The sequence below is a fragment of the Austrofundulus limnaeus genome, unplaced genomic scaffold, assembly GCF_001266775.1.
Source record: "Austrofundulus limnaeus strain Quisiro unplaced genomic scaffold, Austrofundulus_limnaeus-1.0 Scaffold868, whole genome shotgun sequence".
NCBI classification, from domain to species: Eukaryota; Metazoa; Chordata; class Actinopteri; order Cyprinodontiformes; family Rivulidae; genus Austrofundulus; species Austrofundulus limnaeus.
Genome location: NW_013953270.1, coordinates 179456 through 180365, shown reverse-complemented (window position 1 = coordinate 180365; position 910 = coordinate 179456). Strand labels below are relative to the sequence as shown.

The 910-nt window shown below is 33.1% G+C and overlaps 1 pseudogene; it reads left to right on the top strand.

The window, feature by feature from the left end:
• Positions 1 to 355: 355 nt before the first annotated feature.
• Positions 356 to 910, top strand: part of LOC106533009 (cadherin-23 pseudogene) — a 110915-nt pseudogene continuing 110360 nt past the window's right edge.

The following is a 910-nucleotide window of genomic DNA, read 5'->3' as shown; positions in this document are numbered from 1 at the left end:
TGAAGGTGAGTCCTTTTCATTTCAAACATCAGGTGTTGTGTTGAGCTGCAGAATTCATGCGGTCCTCCTGAATTCTTGTTAAATTGTGCTGAATATAGAGAATTTATTAAAGTAAAATTTCTGTAAACAAGTCTGGATTTTTCTTCTTTTTTGTTATTCTTTGTTTTTTGTTTTTCCTGAGTTTCCCTTGTGTTCAGTTTATTCCCCTATATCACCACTTCACTTCCTGCTCCTCAGCTCAAGCTCCGCCCACTCTCACCTGTTACCGGCTGTGGTTTAGCCCAGGTGTCTCCACTCAGCTCATCAGCTCCTTCCTTTAGAAACTCTTCATGTTGGAACGAGTCAGTCGGCCTGTCTGGATGTTCTTTAAAGTGTAAAAACATAAAAAGTTTTAACAGGTCACCAAAAGTTGGACTTTACCTGAGTGAGCTGCCATTTTGAYACGTTTTTACAGAATCAGAGTAGGTTTCTTTAAGTTTTGTAAACTTTACCACAATGTATTTATGAAACTTTAACATCTGAGATGTCAGAACTTTATGCAAACAAATTCTTCTTCCCACAAATTTGATACTTTTCAAGTTTTAACATCAAAATATTGATCTGTAGTCTCTTTGTACCCAGTGTGAAGCTGTTGTTTTATATTATGATAAAAAGAGGTGTATAATAAAGTACATTTGCTTCCTTACAGTACTTAATGTTTTTGAGGATGTGTAATTTTACCAAGTATTTTTTATTGTAACTTTTGTTTTTATTTTGTTACATTCAAAACACTATTTTTTTCCGCTTCTTTACTTTAATGTTTAATTGGTTCAACATTGGATATTGTAAAATATTGGAAATTGGACCAAGTTTTGAATTTTTAGTGGAACCAGTTGACACAACTTGGTTAAATAAATTAAATATTTAATTT